The following is a 24,295-nucleotide window of genomic DNA, read 5'->3' as shown; positions in this document are numbered from 1 at the left end:
TCACAGCATAGGTATATGCTGCTTAATCCTTGCTAGCCATTATGAATCACAAATAACCTCATACAGTCCCAAAGCAGCTGAAGATGGGTCTGCAAAATCTTTTTATGGGGGTGAAACTGTAAGTTATGAGAACTTGTAGTGAAAATGTTAATGAAAAGCAGAAAATTGAAATGAAAACTTGAATTAAATTTGAGGTAAGCATCTGGTACAGCCACTGTGCTTTAAAACTGTACAGTATGGAGAGAAAATGTAAAGGATAGCTCCAGAGAAAGTCACTGCAGAAGTAGTAATAATACTAATAACAGAGAATAAACCACACTTTATATAGGGTTTTCTTTGTAATAACATTTCAAAGTGCTCTGCATAATCAGTCATTTAAAATTCAGTCTCCTTATGAGCTACTCAGATATGATAAACTTCAAGATATGCTTTGCCAGCTTTAAGAAACTGCTGTTTTTATCTTTTTAGACAATGTATTTATATCAGCATTTGTTGTGAATCCATTAGCTAAAAAATTCCCTCCTCATTAAGGTTCTACTTCATGTAAATGAGAACTGGCATGTTTTAGGCAGCATTCTGATCTCAGCCAAGAATTGCCCAAACAAAAGTAAAATTATAACTGGTAAGGCTAAAGAGATGTAGAAGTTCAGAACACATTTCCATCCTCTAGAGGTTTTGTGTTTGTAACAAACTACAAATGCCAAAACTCTTGAATTAATACTTGTCAAGAGGTAGGGATATTTGTTTATTTTTTACTGGAAATGCTGATGTCTGAGGGGGTTTTTTCACTTTTGAAACTGCTACTTACTGCAACACCTTGGACCACATACATTCCACTTACAAAGAAAAGGCAATATAACAAATGACAAGTATCATGTCTTTATGATGTCTAGGTCTTTCAGAGAAGAAAAATTTAGAATTCATGTTGTTCTGAAAGACTTCTATTTGTCAGCTGTCTTTTCAGAACCACTGAGTGAAATTGTGTCTCTTCTGCAAGTTCTTTTGATGTCAAAGCTTTGTGTTAGTGCAAGTAACAGAAATTTTGATACCAGCATAACACAAGAAATGTTTCCACCTGACTTTTGCTGTCTGAAATAAAAGAGTTGGTTGTGTCTGACCAAACCTGCTCTTACACAGCACTTGGCTGAGCTCCTCTGTGTGCTCTGCTGAGCTGCAAACAGTGAAAGGCTCAAAACTGTCCCTCCCTCCCCATGTCACACTCCCTGAACTAAGATGAAAACTAGACAAAGAACATATGCATGTCAAAAGGAGCATATGGCTTCCAATAATTTCTTCATAGTGAAGATAGCAAAGTTTTTTATTAAAAAGATTCTTTTTGCATTTTGGTGGAAAATATTTTTTGCCTAGCATTCTTTGTCAGACCAATTGAAAGAATAAAAATTCTGACATTTCTTTCTGTTTTGAAACTCTGCCTGTGTGTGTATGTGCATTTCCATTTCAGCTGCTTCCTTACATATTTTTATTGACTGTAGGTAGAGGGAAAAAAAAAAAAAAAGAGTTAAAATGTAATTTTAAAAAAAAAGGCATAAATGTTTACCTTTCCAGTACTTGACAGGGACAATGTCCAGAAAATATAAATGAGAGAAAATATAATTTAAAAGACATATGATATATGCTCAATTGTATGAGAGTTGCTATCATTATCCTGACAGAAATATAACAAATGTGTTAAAATGATTTGTAAAAAACATGCAGGAAAGCACAGTTTAATTTAAAGAAGGATCATGCATTTAGTCAAGCAGATATCATTGGAAAGGAGTCAAGGGATGAACTCCCTCTTCTTTGCAACTTAAAACATCTCTCTGGCACCCCAGTATTAATATGTTAACCTGGAGCACATTTGACTTCCTGCTGCTTCCTCTGGCATCTGTGTGGACAGAGATCTCGATGTGATATAAATATTAAAATGGGAGAAGCTGATTGTAGCAGGTGCTGCCCATCAGAGAGAAGTGAAGGAGAGGAATTAAAGCAGATTCACTGGCACTCCAGGTCACTGTCTGCATAAGGTCAAAGCTTTTACCAGATGTGTAGGAGAATCAGAGAGCCTAAGGAGATAGTCTGGCTTTATTTCCCCTTGACAATTCACTAGGGCAATGAAAGGAGACATGTCCCTGGATTTACCTTTTGCCCAGGTTTTCCTTCTGTGGAGCAGTGTGTTTGTAATTCTGGGCTAATTCTGCTCCAGACTAACAGACATTCATGACCTCTGTCCCCTTCTTACCTTACTGTAACCGATACCCTTTTCATTCCCTGTGTGCTGTTTGCTGGGAATGGCCAAATGTCTTTCAAATGACATAATGGGAACAAACTCCTTCCTAGGCCTCCTAATTCCATGAGAAGTCATTACCTTCATTTCCCATTTGCACTTTTGAAGGGGCATTTCTTAACCCTTCCTATCCATTTTTCTGAATGGTGCAGAATTTTCTTCAAGCAGCCATACCTGTTGTCCGTGGGCAATTCACAAGGTGTGTAATGAACATTTTCAGTAGTTTGGAGCCTTTTGAGAGTGGATGGCTTAAATCATGACCCACAGCCTGGCTAAACAGCATTGTGAAGGCAAGGGCCATTTGTCCCACTGTGAGCTCTCTGTCTGCTCCCAAACAGAGCTGCCTCTTTTTGAGGGTTGCATTTATGGAGATAGTGGTGAGTAAGAGATCTATAAATGGGCTCTGGTGAGGAGTAAACATCATGTGGCCGTTCACTTTGGAAGCTTGTTGAGTGGGAGGCATTTACTGAACCTTGGTGCCCTTGCTATAATCACTGATCTTCTTTGAAGTGCTAATGTCTGTTTTCTCCTGTGTTAAATTGTTTCTTATAAAAGAAGATGCCTTAACAGAATTTTGGGGTTAAGTATATAGACCTAGAAACTATTGAAACAAAGAATTTAATGCCCAGGTGATTCATTCTTTAATTATATATTAGCACCCAATGTGGCCATTTTATTACATATATGGAGATACAGCCAAAATCTGGGTGGATTTCATGTTTCTTCTTTCAGCTACCATGCTCTCTAAGAACAGAAAACACTGACAACTGGAATTACCAGTGCTTTTAAATAATAAATATTTTGTCTGCTTGCTGTTAACTAGTTGGGTGTTTTCAGAGAATAAAAGGGAGATGCAGCATTAAAAATTTTAATTTTGAAAGAGGAAAAAAAATAGTGAAATTTTGCAATTTTTTTCTTTATTTGCATTTATTTTTCATGTTGCATCTGTGCTGAACAGCACATACAGCAAATAATTTCTTATATAAAAATAGCTACTGCTTTTGTCTGTGGTCAGAAACCTCAGGGATCCAGTCTTTTCTATTCTAGAAGCTGACACTGGCATCCAACTGACTGCAATCAAAGCCTTGCAGATTCTTAGTCAGGGAATGGAGAAGGTCTTGAGGGCTGAAAAACCTTCTAATTCCATGATTCAAAGTGTTCCTAAGCTTGTGCTTATGTCCACTCTTAATCAGGACAGCATTTAAGCATTTTCTCTCAAGAATATTCTTTTTTTTAATGGCTGAGGGTTGTTTGGTGCAAGGTTGATTGGAGCAGCAGTCTGGTGATAACCTGCAGCAGCTGAAAAAAATCACCAGAGAATATAACTGAGAGGAATATTAATGTACCATAAGCAACCTGTTTTTGAGTTCACAGGCTCCCATTGATCTCTGGAGGAGTTTGTGCTCTATAAATAGTGTGCCTTTGGGAGCTGGGACAGGGAGAATTGGAGCTGGCCAGTGGGAGGTCTGAGTGGATTAGAGCATCACAGGGAGATAATGGAGGGTCCACTGACTGCAGAGGGAGCTTAGCTAGTAATTATAAACAACCAGAGAGCAGAGAGTGTACCTGAAAGAAAGATAATACAGTTACCAGGTGTTAAAATAGCACCACTTGCAAGCAGCATGCTTTAGACAAAATTTGAGAAAAGTGGGCTTGATTCTCCTCAGCACCTGAGCCCGAAGGAAAGATTTATCATCATGGCAATTTGACTTTTGCTTCTTTTGGATGGCAAGTGTCAGGGTTCCTGGGAGATACAGTTTTTGGTTTTTATTGCTCTTCTGCTAACTAGCTGCTCTTGTAGGCACATGGTCTCCTAGAAGGCTGGGTTTCCTTTGGTTAGAGCTGCTGTGTCCCAGCTGTGACTGGAAGAACTGGACACAGCAGGTCTTTGGTGGGTCCACTGCCCGTGTCAGGGAAGGAGGAAAGGGCATGGGATACAATGACAGTTTGGACATTTCAGCCCTGGGATATCAAGGGATATTAATAGTGATTTCAGTGGGAGCTGAAGGTCAAAGGTGTGGGAACAGTGAGAAACAAAGAAAGGACAAAGAAGTATTTTAAAAAATGAGGCATGTGACCAAAAGTAATCCCATCAGCCAGGTTACTTGTCTTATTAGCAGCACAGTAGTATAGTTTCTAAAACCTTGCTGTTTTGGTTTGTGAACTCACTGATGGCTCCACAGCCAGGTAAGAGGTACCTTGCACATGGCCATGAATCCACCTTGGGCCTCATGAGTAGAGGAAAGCTTCCCCTGGGACCAGCAAAACCTCTGCCAGATTTACAGACTGCCTGAGCCTCAAGGCCACCTCAGGAAAACATCCAGTCCAGTGCCCTGCTCAGGTCATTGCTCAGGGCCATGTCCAGTCAGGGTTTGAATATCACCAAGAATGGAATCTCCATAACCTTCCTGGGCAGCCTGGACTAGTGTTTGAACACCCTGATGGCAAAACAAGTTTTCTTTCCTATTTGGATGAAATTCTCTGTGTTTCAATTTGTGCCTGTTGTCTCCTTTCCTGTCACTCAGCACAATGAGAAAAGTGTCTCCACCCTTTTTGTACCCAAGGGCTTTGTACTCATTTTCCTTGCATTTTCACAATTCTTGGGGGCCTGATGTGCCCAGCACAGGATGGCTGTCAGGAAGTAAGGAAAGGCTAAGCTAATTAAAGAAGATAAGCATGGAGCTCCCATGCTAGGCAGATGTCTTCCCCCAGAGTGACACCTGCAGAAAACACAGCCTTAAATCTAAGATGCTGAATCTGCTAGAAAGGTATAAAAAAATCTAATCCAATCCTAAAACCCAGAATGTTAAATTACATCTGTCCATCATGCCACACAAGGTGGAGGCAGAACTGGCCTCTTTCAGCAGAAGGATCAGAAAACACTGGTGGTGTTGAGGAGCACTGTGCTCAGATTTGCCTGCTGTGCCCTGCACACTCTTTGTCCTGACCCCAGGCTTGAGGCCCCATGTTCAATTATAGCCAGCAATGCCATTCACACACCACTTGAAAACAGCCACCCTGTGATATTCAGGAACAGGCACAGTAGATTTTGAGAGAGAGGAGAATAATCCTGAGTGCTGAAGCACATGGAGAGCCTGTGTAGGCAGGAGGTAATTACAGAGGACAGGATTACATGTGTGTGTGTATCCCAGGGAGCCATCAAATACAGCCCTAAAGCTGGATTTTGTTTTTGAGATCAGAAGATAAATACCTAAAATTACCTGACTGTAAGGAAATTTCAGCTGGAGCAGAGCAGTGCATTGCCTTTCTGAGCAGCTGAGATGGCTGCATCCTTTGACTGCCACTGGCCACAGGGAGCTGGCAGCACTGCACGTGGTGTTAGGGCCACTTCCCTGTGGGCAGTGACACCCTCTCACTGTCTTTCAAGACAAGTTAATTAACAGTTGATTTCTTTATTTAAAGGTTGCCACCACTTTCAAGCAGTCAGTGTAAGCCATGCAGGGATTCTCTTAATAGCACCTCTTTTCACCAGGAAGGAGTTTCTTCTGGAAGCTGAGCAATCCCAGCCTTTTGAATGTGCCTCCACTGTTTGCTCAAATATGCACAGCCTGCATGTGCTCAGGAGCATAAACTCCTTCATGTAACACATCTTGAGATATAGCAGGTTGTCATTTTTTGTTCTGTCCTGTGATTTTTCTCTATTTTCTAAGCATTTAAGTTCAAGGTTCATGAGTTCAATAAAATTTAATAAAAGTAAACACATTCCTCCACCTCAAATACTTAGATCTTAGCTGATTAAAAATATATGCTGAGGAAGTTAGTGTCTTGACCTTCTGAAAGTTAATTTCAAAGTTAATTCAGGTTTTCCTTATTGAGCTGATATCAATAGCAACCATGGTATTTCTTAACTTCAAAGAGAACAGAAATAGGCCCCATGCTGGGCTTCAAATTATTTGAATGTGATGTGCAGGAAGGAGTCACTGTAGACAGGTCAAAGGAAATTACTCATCACTCCCCAGATAGAAACTAAGTGCCTCCCCACCTTGTTTTAGATAAATCAATCAATCAGAAGGATTTATGAAAAGAACATGGAAAATACTTTGCTACTCTGTCTAGAATAGTGTCTTCAGTGCTGGTCAGTCATGAGAATGAAAGCAGAAATAGGGGAAAAGTGGAAGTGTGACAAAAGTATTTACAGGAATATATATGCTACCAAAAGAAGAGAGGCTGAAAACTCCCCAGGACTATTCAGTTTGATGGAGTCTCACCAGTGAAGACTCTAATGGGCAGAACAGAAAAGGCAAGAGAAGAGGATAACCAAAGCAGTTTAAAAAAAAAATAAAATGCACAGACAGTGTTTATCAGTAAGTAGTATTCAATGGTAAAATGAAATACCATTTTGATTGTTGTGAACTGGTGCAACCTGCAGGCTGAGCATGGCCACAGTGCTGAGCCACAGGCAGGATTTGCCTCCTGTGGCTGCTGAAGCAGGGTCAGGGCTCTGCTGGGGATGAGAGGGCACTGGCTGGGCACAGCCCCAGCACCCTGCTCCAGGGGCACAACTCAAGGCTTTAAAGACCTGAAGTCTTGACAAAATCATGAATTTTCATCAGACAGAGATCTGGAAACTAGGTGGGAAAACCTAGTGGATCATAAAGATTTGCATTCCCTGAGCCTGGCTGTAAAAAGTGCTTTTAGTGAAGGAAAAATTGCAGGTGTGGGGAGTTCCTCCCTCTCACAGCTTTCTGCATGGTCTGAAAATACCCATGAGTGCACTGATAATGATTAACTGCTGGTCTTGTGTTTGTTGCACAGGTCTGACTAGTGAAACTGAATGGATTCCAATGAATGGAGAGAATTTCAGAAATTTTATATATTTGTATGAAGACTATGAACTTCCCAACTCTTCAATATCCCATAGGAAGTATCTTCTTTGTACATTTATATCAATGCTTTCTTGTCCATTTTGTGTAACATAGGAAAGTAGTGCTGAAATAAAAGAGAAAAAAGCAACTAGCAATGAATATGGGTATGTACAGGAATGATTTTGACCTGAGAATGGGGAATACTGTAATTTGAAGTTTGAGCAAAAGTAAAAAGAAACTTTAAAAATACATCATTATTTTCAATTAATTTAGATTGTTTATTTTTGAAAAATGTCAATGTGTACAAAAGTGTTTTTAAATGACTTCACAAAATGCAGAATAAATGAAGAATATAACATCTTATGTCCTGTTGTGAGTTCCTAGCTATAGAAGAGGAATTATGTATAATGTGTAATAAAGGAAATGAAAATAATAAAAGCAATGGTCTTTCTGGTGAGTTGAGCTAAATTATTCTTTTGTTGTAGAGACAAAGTGTTTGTTTTCCTTCAGAATCTAAAATGCACTTCTGTTGATACTTATGCATCACCTTTATACAATGAATATACAAGATGGGAGGTAGCTGGCAGAAAACCTGCAACCTTTATTCCAATAAACACTCATCCAGCCTTGATGGAACATGTTCATGAATATAGCTGGAAGGATCATTATCTTCAAAAGTGCAAATCAAAAGGGAACCCTGGGATGTGGATGCTGGGCTAAAATAATGTATGATCACAGCACCTCTTACATGGAGTGATTAGTGCTTGGGGCTTGTTATATGGACTGCACATAAAAGAAGACTGTTTGATGCATTTCTATTTTTGGAAATGAGATCTTGTTAGAGAAATTTAATACATTGTGTCTTCTTGGTCTCTTTTATGTTACTTACTGTAAAGGGATATGAGGAGCTGTTTTGAATAATATTCTTCTAATGGTGATTGAAACTATTCTACATACTCTAAAACTCTCTGCCTGACTCTTGTTTATTCAAATAAAATAAAGATAATTATTCTGGTTAGAAAACAGATTTCAAGTTGAATATTACTTACAATGACATTCATTTAATTCTTGTTTGCTCCATCAGATAATACAAGAGCTAACTGAAATTATTTTTTAATTTTAAGTTTCCATATATTTTCATTACTTTGTACAGGAAATTGGAAAGGAGCTGTATTCTCTGCAGCTCAGTTAAAATGACATTATTGCATTTTTTACTTTGAATATGTAATATCAACATTGCTTACTATCCTGCTTCATCCTTATATGCTCTGATTTCCCTAATGCATTTCTTGGAGGTGAACATCCTCTAAGGACAGGTTGAAATGGAAATGTCAAGAGATGGAATGAATCAAGAGCACCTTTATTTACACCCCCATGAGATTAACATGTCTGTTCAATCAAAAACGAACCATTTTCCCCAACACAGCATTATCAGACACTGACATTGGACTGCATTGTTCCTACCAGTCTGGAAATGATAAAAAAGAGAAAACACATAATCCCTTGATCCAAAATGATGCTGAAGGTAAGATGAATCAGGGCCTTGGCTTTTGTTTTCTTTGCTCACCAAAAAGTACTAATTTCAGAGAACTGGGGAAAGGTAAAGCCTCATTTTCCCCCTCCTTTTATAGCTAGGAAACTTCACAGTGGAAATTCCAGAGGATGGAGAGAGCTGGGGCCACATCCCAGTCTTCACACCTGAATGTGTGGGTGAAAGAAAAAAAATCCCATCCCTGACAGAGAAATTAGGTTCTTTTGCCAGATTTCCAATTCCTGCTTCCAGATGGAGGGGTAGGTACCACCAGGGACCACTGAAACATCTTCAGAGTGGGGAAGAACCAGTCAGAGGCAAAGAATATCTTTCCTGAGATTTGTTTTTATTTTAAATGGAAATTCTTTCACTTCCTTGAGACTGGCAGCTAATGGGGAGTGGGGATCAGTGAGAACCCTGAATTAAGTTTTAGGAGTACAAGAAAATCCCTAATAAAACATGAAATTAGCAACCATGTACTAGGAAAAAAAGGAGGCTGTGAAGACTCTGTGTCTCAGCTAGCAAACAGTTTACAACTGGTCTGAACCACCTTGTGCTAGTGAGGTTGTTTTTTATCTAAGCCACATTAAAGGATCTGACTGTAGGGCACACACAAGCCAGTGAAAGATGCCCCAAGCAACTTTGCAGTGTGGTTTGGGAAATTCTATCCCCCAGATGTTAGATTTTGGCACAAATTTAGGGGAAGGCTGAGGTCTTACAAAGAAGAATGAGCACAGAAATACATAATAGCAGATGATGCCAACACCATGCCCATTTGCTGTGGTCACAAGGGAGTCTTTGTGGGTATGAGCCAAAGGCACTGTCAGATGTGTATTAACACCTCCCCAGGGACCACCCCTAGATGAGCCAGAGGAAACAGCACCAGGCAAACAGCTGGATTTCAGTGGATTTCACAGGGAGCCCTGTGCCCTGTCAATGCACTGCCTGAGTGAGAGTAAATCAGAGGGACAGCACTGCCCCTGTGCCACCAAGCACTGGGCATGAAAGGTGGGGACAGCTCCCTTTGTTAACTCCCTGCCTCCTCTGCACTGTTTTTGGTTTTTGTCCTAATGCCAGAAAGAGATTTTTTTAATCTAAGAGAAATTGCTCAGCAATGTTGTGGCAACATGTTCTGTTAGAAAAAACAGAAATAAGTATCATGCAGTGCCCACAGCAAAGGGTTTAATCTGAGACAGCAAGACCCCATTCACATTTGGGAAAAGAGTTTTGATCACTGGCCAGTGAACAAATATACACTCTAAGTATTTTTCTGATTATCTGCACAGAAAAATCCAAACACATTTAGCTTAAAGCTAAAGATAGAGAAAAAATAATAATAAATATTGTTACCTAAAAATTTTGGGGAGTTTGAATGTATCCCCATTGGTTACTTTGGTTTAATCACGTCCAGTTAAAAGATCATATGGCTTCTGCACTTCTGAGGGAAATAGTGTCATTTGTCTTAAAACTCTGGAGGCTTGGATTTATGCATTAATTTGAATTCCAGAACTAAACTGGTAGTTTTATCTTTTCTGTGATGGTGTAAGCTATTAGTAAAAGCAAGTATTTTAAAAAAAGCAGAAGAAGCAAGGCCCCACTGTACTGCTTTACAAACTGTATCAGTAAAACACCTGTGGTTACATGCAATTGTGTTTATGGATGTGAGTTGCCCAAATCCAAGCTGGAGGCACAGTTCAGAGTTCAATGGCATCTCAGCAGGATGCTCAGTGTACTCACAAGGGTGATAAAGAAGGTCCTTTTATTTATCTCTTATTTTATGCAGTCTGTAAATTATTTATGAGAAGGCATTAAAAAATCTGGAACTTTGGCTATTTTTTTCTTATAAAAATTGATGCTGAGAGAAGAGAATCACAGAAGATGATCCAAGGAAAATAGTTGTATCTTTTCTTTAGCTTTAGGGGCAAAATATTGAAACAATTTTCTTTTGCACTTGTGACTAAGTCCCAGTTTCTCTAATGTGTGCATATTTAATTTCAATGAGCTTTTGCAGATTAAATAATGTGTTTGGAAGAAAGATCCTAATTTTGGTATATGAGCTGCTTAGTATTGTTGGTGCATGAATAAATACAAAGAAAACTTCCCCTAAAGCCAGGTTTTTAGTCCTCAAAAAAATACTGCAGCCCCAAGATAAAATATTCTGTAGAGACAAAATAGCTGATGGTTGGACATAAGATCAGTCAAACCTGGTAAAATCCAGTTTTTCTGTGTCTTTCAAAGAAGTTTAAAGCCATTTATAAAATAAGCACACCTATCCATACATTATATTTACTTCCCACTGCATTGCTTTGCAGTAATCTATGAGGTGGCTTTCAAAGGCATCCTGCAGAAGACTGACTGCCAGTGCAAGTGAAGTGAGACTGCTCTGGCCCTGAAACCAACCATGGATTTCTTAAACACTGGTGGAAACTAAATCTTGTCTGGTAACTAATTAAATTTGATTCTGTCTGCATGCCATTCTGTGAAGAGTGATTTAATACTTCTATGTATATTTAATGAAACTAAAGTGGAATTAAATTTGTCTTTCTTATGATGCTGCATCCATAGTGAATGTTTTTACAGGTACTGCAATAGTTTCTGTTGAGAGTAATCTTCATCTGATACAGTGATCCTTCATTCCCACCTAATGCTTTCCTAGCTGAGCAATTGCAGGGTTTAGTGCAATTAACACATCCCTCTTCCAAGAGGAGACTGACAATCAAGGCTCTGGCATCAGCAGAAGTGCAGAAATCAGCCTGCAGCTGAGCTGAACAATGTGATGCAGTACATTATCTCCTGTCCTTAGCACATAGCTGTTGACCATGTGAGGCAGGTTTGGACCCAAGGGGCAGGATTCACACATTTTTTTGGGCCTGAGGAGGATCCATATGAGTAGATGTCATGGGCTGGATGAGTAGATGTCACTGGCCAGCTGCCAGGTACCCAGCAAAGCTGCTCACTCTGCAGCTGGACAAAGGAGAGAAAATATAATCGAGGGTTTATGAGTTGAGGTAAGGACTGGGAGAGATCACTCATCAAATGCCATCAAGGGCAGAACAGGTTCAACTTAGAGATATGAAGAGAATTTATTGCTAGAAAAATCAGAGTGGGATAATGAGAAGTAAAGGAAATCCTTAAAAACACCTTTTCCTCACCTGTGGATGTCCATGGTTGCAGGTGGATTTCTACATCCCCATGGATATCCATGGTTGCAGGTGGATTTCTACATCTTCATGGATGTCCATGGCTGCAGGTGGATTTCTACATCCCCATGGATGTCCATGGCTGCAGGTGGATTTCTACATCCCCATGGATGTCCATGGTTGCAGGTGGATTTCTACATCCCCATGGATGTCCATGGCTGCACAGCTGCTTCACCATGGGCTGTTCCAGGGGCTGCCAGGGAATCTCAGCTCCAGCACTTGGAGCATCTCCTGCCCATCTTTTTGCACTGACCTTGGTATCTGCAGAGCTGTTCTTCTCATATGTTCTCACTCCACTCTTCTCTGGCCAAAACTTACAACTGTGCCACAGTTTTTATTGATTTCTTCTTAAATATGTTATCACAGAGGTGTTATCATTGTTTCTAATTTGTCCAGCCTTGGCCAGTGGCCCATTCATCTTTGGAGCCACCAGGGATTGGCTGTGTGAGACACAGTGGAAGCTTCCAGCAGCTTCTCAGAGGAGCCATCTGTGTCCCCCTGCTACCAAAAGCCAGGCCATGCAAACCCAATACAGAAAATCAACTCATCAAGTGCAGGAGAATGGTGCCAGTGGCATGAACTTGTAGAAAGTGAAATGTGTAAGGTGGGGCTGAGAGGCAGAAGACAGCCTGGGTTTAGGTTTCTGCTTTGAGAAACAGGTTGGGGAGAAGAGTGATTTCAGGTCTTTCATAAGGCAGATGAAATATTCTTATAAGCAGAAGTGTCACAATCTTACAAAAGACTGTCCCTTTTTCTCATGGGGGCCTTCAACCCAGGGGAGGAGCCCTGATGGATCTGTTGTTTCTGGACAGAGGACTCGTGGGTGATGTGATGGTTGGAGGGTGTCTCAGGCAAAGCCAGCATCAAACAATAAAAGTTTTTGATTCTTGGAGAAGGAGGGGGACTAGCAGAACTGGCATTTTGGACTTCCAGAGGAAACTGGTCACTAGTGGTAACAAGGGCTCAGTTTTGGGGCCTGTTTAATATCTTATATCAACTCAGTCATTTTGCAGGTGACATCAAGCTGGGTGGGAGTGTTGATCTGCTGGAGGGGAGAAGAGCTCTGCAGAGGGATGTGGACAGGTTGGATTGATGGGCCAAGGCCAGTTTTATGAGGCTCAGTAATGGGAATTGCCACTTCTTTCACCTGGGTCACAACAACCCAAGGCAACACTCCAGACTTGGGGAAAAAATGGATGGAAAGCCATGCATGTAAAAGGGTCAGTCTGGAGGTGCTGGGCAACAGCAGCTGGAAATGAGCCAGCATCCACCCAGGTGGCCAAGAAGCCAATGGCACCTCCTGTGCCAACAGAGGGCCAGCAGGACCAGGGCAGGACTGTCCCCTCTGCTCAGCACTGGTGAGTGGTGTTGAACCCTGTGCCCAGTTCTGGGCCCCTCACTACAAGACAGACATTGAGGGGCTGAAATGAGCCCAGAGAAGGGCAGTGGACACAGTTTAGTGGTGGGCATAGCAGAGTTGGGTTAAAGGCTGGACTAGGTCATCCTGTCTTTTCCATTCTAAACAATGGTTTAGAATCTAGAATCTGTGATTCTAAAGTCCCTGCTGCCATACCCCTTCTTTCTTCCCAAGTTTTCAAACACATAGCTCAGCAGGTTCACCTGGGCAGGTCCAGCAGGCTGGTGAAAGATTTGTGCTGGACTGAACCATGAGAGAGAAGTGCTAAGAGGAGGACAAAGACCTGAGGAAAAACTGTAAGGCCCTTTGGATTGTTATTGATACTGAACTTAGGAAAACCATCTTTCTCTTTTCTTCCCCCAACAGTCCTTGTGTGTGCTGAGGTGCTGGTTTGGAGATGCTGGTGAGCAATGGTAGAAACAGAAGGATGTAATAAATAAGGCCCAGTGCTGCTGGTTGCTGTCACTGTTGCTGACAAGTCTGGCCCTGGCCTGGTGACCCAGAATCATAGAGTCAGGAGAATATCCAGATTTGTGTTTTCCTACAGAAACTAGGTAAAAAGCTCAAGTTTTACATGTCTTATGGCACAGACGAGTAGCAAACACACACAAGATCAAATGGAGCAAATGAAGCCCTCTGCCCTGTGAAGCACACAGTGTCCTCTCCTCCCTCTTTCCATGGCAGGCACGTGGAGCTGGGCTGTGCTTCACCAGCCCTCTGCCCTTCACAGGGCTCTCAGCACTGCTCCACACCCCCTGCATGCACATCCATAGGCTCATCCTCTCTTTTTATTGCTGAAGGTTGTCCAGGGTCAATGAAGGCCTCCAATGCCACTTTCTATGGCCAGTTTAGGTCTCTCAGATAATCTCCTGGGAGGTCACCCACCCCTGCTAAATGTCATGCACGCATGTGATCTGAAGGCCTTCACAGTCTGTCCTCATGCCTGAATGACATCCCAGTGACTCAGCCACCAACACCTGTGAATGAGGCCATCCCCTAATTCCCTGCTATGGATGCTTCTCCAATAAAATGTTGCTGAGCATCCCCACCCTGAGAGGGGGCAGTGTGAGGGGTAACACTCTGCAGATTGGGAAAATGACACTGGACAGCACCACGTAGTTGAGAAAATTCATTTGACATCAAATTCTTATAGTCATGACCCAAATGGGACACGTGGGCTCTTCCCCAGCCCCTGAGGGGAGAGGAACGTGCTCTGCCTGTGAAACACATCCAGAAAGGCAGCTGAAGTCAGCTCTGTTCTGACTAAACCCCAAGGTGCATTCAGCTGCAGGTGTAAGTGAAGCTCTGCTGCTTTGCACCATGGATTTATCTCCAGCCTCCACCTGGAAAAGAGCCCCAGCAGACCATGAGCTCTGGAGGAGCCTGGTTCAGAGAGACCTGAGGTGGGAGCACAGCCTGCAAAACCCCTCCCTGCTGGATGGGGTCAGGCCAGGGAGGCTCCTCTCCTTCCCTCCTCTCCTTCCCTCCAGCAATCCCAGGCTCTGCTGGCTTCTCTCTCCTGGGGTTGCCCCTCCAGCCTGCTTGGTCTGCCCTGCTCTCCTTCAGGGAGCTCCTCACACCTCTGGGGGAATCCCAGAGCCCAGGATTTCTAGTCCTTCCCCACAAAGCTGGGACTATCTCACCCTCTGTGACCTCTCTGGTATGGCTGTTTTCCTCTGTGAGGTCATTCTGTCCTGCTGGAGCAGCAGTGCAGCCACAACTGGGGGAGTGATTTTGCATTGCAGGGCTTCAGGAAACACAATGTTTGTCAATGTGGAGGCATAACTCCTCCAGAATTTGTCTTGTTGTACCCCTGCAGTCTCACATTGTCTGGCAAACTTTTACCAAGAGCAGTTTCCAGTTCTTCAAGGGGGTCTCTCTTCTGCACCTCTTCCAACTTGCTGTGGTACAGCATTAATCAGGCAGAATATGGCTGTTGTTAATCTTGCTCATTGGATTTTTTGGCTTAGTGATATTTTGCACACCTTCCTCCTTCTCTTCAAGAAAAGAGAGAAAAAAGTGACATCCAGAAATACAATTTACTAATGTCCAGAACAAAAAATATTTCTCCTCTGCCAACCTTAAAAAAAGAGAAAATTACCTGTTTTATTTAACTTTATGTCATGTAGGAGAAAAGACAAGAAAAACCAGCTCTGACATCAGTGGTGGTGAAGTTCATTTCCACATTGCTGCCAAAAATAGTTGTCAAAAGTTGTCAAAAATGCATTTGTTATGGATCTATCTCAGTAGAAGTTCTCAAGTCAAGACATCCCTGGGAGTCAATTTCATAAAGAGCAGTGTTTGGGCACTGACCTTCCAGTGGCTCATTGTGTGAAGAGAGGCAGTGCTTTCAGGCAGACACCTTGCATGCCCTTTGTCCTGTACATTTTCAGCTTACTGACATGCTCAGTAAATTTTGCAAACAGCAATTATGATGTCTCCAAAGCATCACACACCAGCATGCATCCCAGGCTTTCTCCTATTTAAAGCTTTTGTTTTTCAGTGAAACACCTTTATTTAGAAAACCACTTGTGTGAATCACCAAGGCCTGAGGACTTTGTGACTGAACACTTATTAAAAGCAGAAGATCCTTGAGTACAGCCCACAGAGGGACTCAAAATGCCATCTAACCCATCTCCTTGCCTCCAGGCAGATTTGTAAGGAATATATTCTTTACAGCACACTTTAAAGATGATGCCATGCATGGTGGCCACCACACAACCTCCCTAGGCAATCTTTACTGCTAGAAACTGTTTCCTAATGTAGAGCTGCTATTATTGGCCTGTATATATATATATATATATATATATATATATATATATATATGACATATAACTGTGATATTGCATGTTATGCCTCTGCAGGAAACATACAACACTCAGTAGAGCAACCAGATTGGAAGATTATGACAACCATATCAGTTTCCATCCCAGAGGTGAGAAAGCAAACCCTGTATTTCCCATGACTGACCTACATGCAAGGGGGAACCTTGGTCTTGTGATTTTTCTAGGTCAGATGACAAAAATAATGAGTCTTAAAGGAAAGTGAGCTGGTTCTTGCTGAACCCAAGCAGGAAGGATTGCACTCTGTGGTTGCCAGTCCTGGGAGGCTCCATCTTCTCTAATGCCACTAGAGAACACACTAAAACCAAAACAAGGAAAAAGAGGAAGAGGATAGGTGACTACAAGTTTAAAAATCAAACCCCAAACCACTTTATAATACAGAAGATGTAGCTCAGAACACATTTTATTAATTTCACAAGCAAAGAGCCCAAATGAGTATGCAGTGATTGGTGTAGTTAGAAATTATGCTGTTCAAAAAGTAAAGAGACAGCATAAAAAGAGCCAAGGCACAAAATTGGATTATAGCTTTTCCAGCAATTCTCCTGGTTGGAATTTTTGGTCATGATAAGATGAAAGGTGGGTATAAGAAATACTGATAGAGATAATTTCTGAATAGTCTTAGGAAGTTGAGACTTGTAGCTGAGTTGAAGCTTTTCTGGAGTTAGGTGTTCCCACAAATAACTGGGGGGGGGGGGGGGGGGACGGACGTAAAAGGACTAAAGTTGTTGTGGAAAACCTGATTTTTTTTTTTTTTAATTTTTAATGCAAACTTTCTCCACTAATAACAATCACAAGAAAATCCTTTTCTCTTCCCTCCATCCACATTTTTAAAATGAGAAAGTGATTCTAATTTCCTGGCATACCATTATCATCCAACACATCAAACACATCCAAAAGGACAAGCAGAGTGAAGACATCTATTTTCATCACTGAACACATAAGCTTTTAAAAATAACATGCTGAAATGGGCCAAGGGGAGCAGCACTTTACCCCTCCATCCTTGCACATAGGTCCCATAGTGATGCCTGCTTTTATGGCAGTGCAGGCTGCCACAGGAAGCCAAGGTTAAATAGTTTAAGGCTGAATAGCCTGGCTCCCTGTGGAGATAGCATTTGTGACCTTTACAAGAGTGTGCAAACCAGAAGCTGGTAAATGTTTGTTTCTAAGAGAAACCCAAACAATTAAGAGCAAAAAAGATTTATTGAGTGCAGTGACTTGGAGCAGTGTCCTCATGGGAGGGCAGTTTCCAGCACTTTCTGAGTGTTTCAAAAGGGCCCATGGCACACAGCATTGTCCTGAACAAGGTGACAGTTTGGTGTCACCTTTGGTGTCACTGCATTTTACTAGGCAGGAAGGACATTGTCCAGAGGAGCAATGGCCATAGGATTGTTTACCTGCCTGACTGGACCCTGGCCTCCTACTGCTCTTTCTGCCTTTGAAAGTGACCTAAATGCTTTTGTTTCTGATGTTTTAGCTATACCTATTTATCCTCTTGTTTGTCTTTTTAGTTGAGAATTTCAGTACATGGGAAAGCACAAATGGCCTATAGGAACTGAAATTCTCTGCAGTACTTTATTTTCCTGAACTTGTGGCAATCTGTGTCAAGTTGCTGTAGAAATGCAGTATTTTCTCCAGTAACTTTCCTGAAAATATGAGGAAGATCAGGAGAATGTCTGATCTGACTAGGAGGGTGAAAAAAAAAACAAACTACCTTTTTATAATTTAATTAAACATTTCCAGAAGTTGGAGCAGAAGGAAATAACATTGCTCCTGAAGCAATCCAGGTGAGATCAGCAGGAGCACCCACATACCACTGGTGTCTGAGGACTCTGCTCCCTAAAGCATCAGGGAAGGCTGCAGAATGGGGACATCCTAGCAGAGATTTTTGCTGCCCCATCCTTGCTCACCAGGACCTGCTCACTCTTACAAACCACAGATAATCTCTACACAGCAAGAGTTAAACCATTAAAAATAAACTGCTCTAGGTAGAAGCTCACCAGACTCTCTTCTATAGCAGATAAGGGGCTCAGCTGTAAAGGGTATGATCTTTAAAATGACCTTCATTCTAACAGGACCATTGGGAGCTGATTATGCCCTGCAGATCAGGTGAGAAAGCCAGCATATAAGGTTGAAAAATAAAGCTGAGACAGCCTCCCAAGCTTCTCTGTGCTAAAATCTGTGTTTCTGCTTGTTCCAGAGTTGATGGCAAAATTTCTATTGGCTTTGAAGGAAACAAAACCTATCTCCATTTCCATGTAACACTGTAAACTTTGAACTGAAAAATACTTTTTTTACCACAAAGTTCATTTGAAGAAAATTGCAAAATATAGCTCCCTGCAGAAGATCTGCTAGACTTGTAACAGCAATTTTGTATCATCAAAGGCAAATAAACCTGTTTGGGGAAAAACAGACAGGTGATTTGTATGGTGACTGCTTTCATATTCTGTTTATAATTTCAATTTACAGCCTCTAAACCACAGTCAGGAGTAGCAGAAATACCAGGGTGTGCAATTTGTTTGCACAGACTGTTTATTTTACATGTACAGCTGGTGTGTGTCAAAAGTGAGTGAATATGGCTATTTCAAGGTAGGTCCTGAACTTGAGTGTTTTCCTTACAGATTGTGTAATTTTCAAAGCTTGGAAATTATGTTAAGGTGCTGATGTTGAGAAGTATGGAAGCATTTACTTAATACAAACAATTTTTTAGAAGTTTTGACTTAACTGGTGTAATGAAGTGCCATACCAGCAGTGCACATAACAATGGGCTGAAAGTCTGCCTCTAATCTAGCTTGTGAAGGTAATATTTTGAAATTTTGGGGGTGTTTTTTTGGTTTTGCTTTTGGCTTGGTTTGTTTTTTCCTTGGCTTTTTTTTTTTTTTTTTTTTTTGCCAGGGCTGTAGGCATATTCATATGTTACTGTGAGCTAAATCAGGGTGAAGGCAGATAGATTATCTATTGCTTTACATATATAAGCCTAATTACCTTTTGGCATCAGGTTTCTTCGGGCCACATTTCTCATTTTCACAGTGCAAATTCAGGGAATTTTCTTTGTGGTTACTTGCTTGTTGGACCATAGTTCAGCAAAGAGGAAGGCTGGAAGAGGATGAGAGGTGGGGAAACCACAGCTGCACCCTTTCAAGATGGTCAGTTGGCCTAAACTACTGTGTTGCTGTCCTTGAATGACCACCAGAAAATATTAATTATGCAATTACTTGTAATTTAAAAAAAAATGAGGCATAGACATTTATTTTTATTCTCTTTCTCCTTTCAATGCTATTGAAGGATAACAAGTTGACACAATTGTGTGGTAGCTCCATTTAACCATTTCTCACTGAACTCCAGCTCTCATCAGCTCATCTCTCATCCTCCCCTTGGACATGGCTCTGATGGGATCAGAGGAGGCTCCTGACACCAGCACTGCTTTCCTAACTGGAGGAGGAAGGTGCAACTGCACTGGCTTTTTGTGTGTGAGAACTAATAATTTTCTGGTGGAACCTGGCATGCTGCTGGACTGTATTCCCCACTGCCACCCCCAAAGCCACTGTCCCCACTGCAGGAGGAGTTTGCCAGCCCAGCCCAGCCCAGAGCTGTGGCTGCCTGCATTCCCGAGGAGGGGGAGTGCCTGTCACTGAGACACCACCTGACCTGGAGAGATGGGCCAAAGGACAGGCTAGTCTTTGCACTATTGGGAGGTTGTTTTCCTTTTAGACATCTCAAAGTTTGTGTTTCCCCACAAAGAGTTTCAGGTCCATCTGTCCTCTTCACCTGCTTTTCCTTCACTTGTCTACAGTTTCCTCTCTTGAGGGAGACAGAAGAACTAACACAGAGCAATGATTTTCTCACTTCAGGCAAAGTGCAAAGGTCCCCTGAAAACTCTTTGTGGCAGGAAGATGCTGCTGCACTGTCATGCCAGGTGCACACTGCTGGGGCTCAGGGCTTGAGTGGTCACTCCCTTCAAGAGTCACTTCTGTCAGTCCTTATCCCAGACAGATGAGACCAAAATAAACTTGCTGAATATAGAACAGCTTTTCAAGCTCTTTTGGGCATGCTATGCATTTTTTTCTGTGCACTTCCATGATGCAGTCAATATTTGCATGGTTCCTTTCATAAGAACTCTAAATTAAAATTAATAAAAGTGATCTCATAGCCCATTAGTTCTTGGAGAGCTCCTTGGAGATGAGGGGTTTGGCTATCCACAGTTTATGTTCATGCCCAGTTGTCATCCAGATCATAGCAGGGAAAGAGGGGACATAACTGAAATCCTGCACGGTCTGGTAGGACTCTGGCCTGGGGTAGAAAATTTGGCATACACAATTTCTGTAACTACCCTAGGAATTTATTTCAGGAGTGGAATTTAGAGACTGTCTGGTGTGGAGGGCGTTGTCTCTCTCTCTCTTTGGGGAGCAGGGCCACCAGACCTTTATGCCACTATGGACAATTGATCAGAAAGGCTTGCTAGTCACACACCAGTCAGTGACTCATGAAGTTTAGAGGGGTGAATGACACACATTCCATCAATGCCTTTGTCACACTCCAGTATGGCTTTATTCAGTCAGGAATCATTGAGAAAAAAACCCTCAGATACCTGGTGATTTGTCATCCATCCTTCATCCTTTGGCATGTGTCCATGGGTGCTCTCCCACTCTCAAACCTGAGAGTTTGAGAGTGAAAAAGGATCAGCATGTGCGGGTGCAATCCTTTCAATCCCAAGGATAAGCCTGAGACTTACACAGCGTGGAGAGAGCAAGCCCAAGTCACTGGGTGATTGTTGGTGCTGCTGACAGTGACCAGAGCTGTGACAGCAGTGCACAAACTCTAGGAACACCTGTAGTGATCAGCTGAGTGTAGACATCAGGATCTCATTATCCCATGCAGTAACAGCAGCTGATTACACTGCAGCCTTTACTTGGCTCACCAGCAGTCCATGTCTTGGACAGCATTTGCTTGAATGTGAATTATGAAATCTAAGAGGATGGTGGAGCTGAATCCCAGCAGCTTATGTGAAAAGCACCTTGGTTTCAGAGACATGCAGCTTTACTTCACCTCTGTGGCATCCCAATACAGGAAAATGTCAGTTTTCTCCTCTGTGGTCTCAGAGCACTGGTTGTTCCTTCATTTCTATCCCTATGAAAACTCATCCTCCCTCTAATTACATGTAAATGCATTAAAGACCACTGAACTGTGGGAGGCCAGTCCCCATTTCCTTACCCCTTTCTTAGCCTGAGGGGTGTCCCAGTCCCAGGGGCTTTGTGCATGGGGCCAGGTGAGGTGCAGGGGGCTGTGTGCAGGGGCAGCTCTGGGAGCTGCTGGGTGCCTGTGCCCAGCCAGGGCAGGAGGGAGAGCCCAGCTCTCCTGCCAGCAGTGCAATACAGCCCTCAGCTGCAGCTCCACATGTACCCAAGCAAAGAAAGGTTGGGAGCCCCGTTCAACCAGCCCCAAGGTCTTTGGGAGGCAGGAATGCCACATGAGGGTCAGAAATATTCCTTTTATAACATGGGGGTTTCCATACTTGCAGAAGGGACCCATGAGCAGAGAGCTTCAGCTAGGGCTGTCCATACCCATGCGAAGGCAGCAGTCAGAGATGTCTGTGAGCATCTCTGAGCTGGATGCAGAGGGAAGATGCCCCTGGGCAGAGGCTGCAGGTCCTCTCTGCCCCAACAGCACAGGCAGCTCTGCTGGCCCAGGGGTGAAAGCCAGAGCTCAGTGCAGAGCATCTCTGGTGCCACCTGGCCACAGGAACAGATGAACCCCAAGCAGCCTCCACCCTCAGCTCTGAGATGCTGTGAAAGCTGGTAGTGCATCTGCTCTGAAATGGGCTCATTAAAATACACATTCTCCTTCATTATCCTGTGGCTGCAGTGCCTGACTCATCCCACTGCAGTTGCTCTGGAATGGGAGCCCAAGTTAAACATTTTCCAGTTTGTTTTTCATTCACCAGGGAAGCTCATGTCTAACCCACTGAGGTGGCAATGGAAGCTGGAACATCTGTCTTCATGGGAGGCAAATAAAACCTGAAAAAACAGGGAGAGGGAGTTAATGAGGCAGTGTCTGATTGAAAGCCTGTTATTTCAGGTTGCCTCTCACAACCTGCCACAGGATGGTTTCCTGCAGAGTGCAGGTAGTGCTGGAGTAACCCAGCTGGGACATGGCCACTCCAGCCCAGGTGTGCCAGTGGTATTTCCTCCTTTGCTCCTCTTTCCCCCACAGAAGAGTTCCCACAGCCATGGTTTAGCAGCCAGGGTCTTGCAGGAAGCTTTGGCTGGGGCTCTGCTCTGACTCCTGACCAGGTCAAGCCTCTCTCCTCCCCAGAGGCAGATGGATCCTTGCACTCACATTTTTTGCTGCCAGCCCTGTCCCCAGACCCCTCTGAGGTGGCCCAAGGAGGGACACAGGGTGCTGGGGGTCTGCAGGACCTCTCTGGCAGGCTGGGCAGCACTGCCTTGTGCTCCCTCCTGCTCCCCAGCTGGCAGGGACTGAGCCCTGTGGGCAGCAGTGCCCAAAGCCACAGGCAGCCCCAGCTAAATGGACACAGCCTGAGCCCACCCCGTGCAGCTGGAACCTTCTCTCTTGCTTTGACACACAGACATGATCTCACCAGACACTGCCTTTAGCTGCAAGAAAATTCCTCCCTCTTACTGTTTTGCTCTTATGGACTGCTTTCCTGGGCTAAGCATCCTTTGCTTTAAATAGATGTGCTGACCCAAATACTACTGTGAATGATTATTCAAGGATGAAGAACAGACTGTAGCCCAAAGATTTTTACAAGACAGCTTAAATCAATATGATCTTTCTGATTGGCACTTCTAGGAAATCTCATTACTTGGCTCATTTTGCTGTTATTTGTTCATGTGGTACATTATCAAGCATCTGAAATATTTACTCTGTTGTCCTCTGGAATGCACTGATTTCTTTTGGAACAAAATGTAGCCTGGTAATCCTCTGCTGTGGATTTTTGTAATGAGTATTTTACAATTACTCTCTCGTTAGTAATGAGCCTAATATCACTTGTACAACTCATTATAATTTTTACCCTTAAAAAATAATAGGCAAAATTTAAAATAAAATTTAAAATTTAAACATTAACCAATGGTCTACTTGCAACATTAAACTGAATATGACATTGCAACTTGGGCCATTTTTCAATTTTGTATAGAAAAAAAAACCTCAGCATGTGTGGAAGCCAACATTTTTCACAGCACACATCTGAATGATTTTTTTTTTTTTTTATTTCAGACTGCCTACTGTAGTAGAGCAATCACTTCAACAGAAATTATAAAGCCTGAAATCTAAATCTAATTTAAAGTCTAAATGAGCCACATGATTAGAAATGTATTATCTATTCCCAACAAATCAGCATCATTGAAACACTAATATTTCCCTAATTTTAAGCACCATCTAGTGAGTCAAACATTAGATCTGCTCTTCCAAATTGCTCCTGAGGAAAATGAGATCCTGGTTTGACTGCATCCCTCTTAGTGCTAGGCCTCCTGCTGAGATTTGTAAGTTAAGTCTGTTCTCTTACTAATGGACATTAAACATTCTTCCAAAGGTGCTGGAGACCTGAGCTGCTGCATGAAGATAATTTGTTTGTTGACAAAGGAGGGTCTTGGCTGAGCAGGCTCCCTAGTTAGACAAGGCTAACTGCCTGGAAGTGAAGCAGGGAAAAACCTCATTTTGATAATGACATTTTTTTTTTTTTTCACTCAAGAGCAAGGGACTGGAAAGGATGTGGTTTTATTTCAATTATAAGCCAAAGGAAAAAAAAGATCTCCAAGCTTTATAAGGGTCATGATTCTTACTACTTATATCAGCTGGCTTGCCATGAAGATGAAGTAGGTCTGGAGGGAACAGCACAGCTAATCTGCATGCAATTATAGGACCTGCTTACCTGGCACTGGTGTTAAACCAGTCCAGGTAAATCAGACCAGCAACTGACCTGCAAACAGTCACCCACAGATGGAATTCCTTTGGAAAGCAAGTGATGCACAACCAGTTGGGCTCACATGGAATCACTCTGGGCTCAGAGATGGATATTCAGACTGAGCCTGGTTTGGCCTCTCTGAAATGACAGGAATTACAGGAATGGCAGTGGCTGGAGCTGTGCTGGTGCTGGACACGTGCCAGCCAAGCTGGAGCAGCACTGGCAGTGCCTGGCCTGGCCTTGTGGGGCTGAGGAGGAGGCACACTGCCC

At 42.6% G+C, this 24,295-nt stretch overlaps 2 protein-coding genes across 3 annotated transcripts in view; one reads left to right on the top strand and one right to left on the bottom strand.

Moving 5' to 3' along the window:
* SMPX (small muscle protein X-linked) overlaps positions 1–7,570 on the top strand; it is a 37,361-nt gene extending 29,791 nt beyond the window's left edge. For both annotated transcript variants that reach the window (XM_079320292.1, XM_079320294.1), the window contains exon 5: positions 7,064–7,570. The gene's annotated coding sequence lies outside the window, so the exon portion shown is untranslated. The remainder of the gene's footprint in view (positions 1–7,063) is intronic.
* MBTPS2 (membrane bound transcription factor peptidase, site 2) overlaps positions 1–24,295 on the bottom strand; it is a 208,486-nt gene that overhangs the window by 79,449 nt on the left and 104,742 nt on the right. The gene's annotated exons all lie outside the window — the stretch shown is intronic.

Source organism: Erithacus rubecula, assembly GCF_903797595.1.
Source record: "Erithacus rubecula genome assembly, chromosome: 1".
Classification (NCBI taxonomy): Eukaryota; Metazoa; Chordata; class Aves; order Passeriformes; family Muscicapidae; genus Erithacus; species Erithacus rubecula.
This window is presented reverse-complemented; position numbering and strand designations above follow the sequence as displayed.